Below are 327 nucleotides of genomic sequence, written 5' to 3'. Positions count from 1 at the left end.
CCTGATCCCCAGTTCAGCCCAGGAAGGGCTCCTGGTCCCGAGTATAGCCCATGGAGGGCTCCTGACTCCCCGTTAAGCCCAGGGAGGGCTCCTGTTCCCGAGTTCAGCCCAGGAAGGGCTCCTGTTCCCGAGTTCAGCCCAGGAAGGGCTCCTGTTCCCGAGTATAGCCCACGGAGGGCTCCTGATTCCCCGTTGAGCCCAGGAAGGGCTCCTGTTCCCAAGTATAGCCCAGGGAGGGCTCCTGACCCCCAGTTCAGCCCAGGGAGGGCTCCTGACCCCCAGTTCAGCCCAGGGAGGGCTCCTGATCCCCCGTTCAGCCCAGGGAGG

The sequence above is a fragment of the Sinocyclocheilus rhinocerous genome, unplaced genomic scaffold, assembly GCF_001515625.1.
Source record: "Sinocyclocheilus rhinocerous isolate Xijiao unplaced genomic scaffold, SAMN03320098_v1.1 scaffold1509, whole genome shotgun sequence".
NCBI classification, from domain to species: Eukaryota; Metazoa; Chordata; class Actinopteri; order Cypriniformes; family Cyprinidae; genus Sinocyclocheilus; species Sinocyclocheilus rhinocerous.
Note: the sequence above shows the minus strand (reverse complement) of the source record.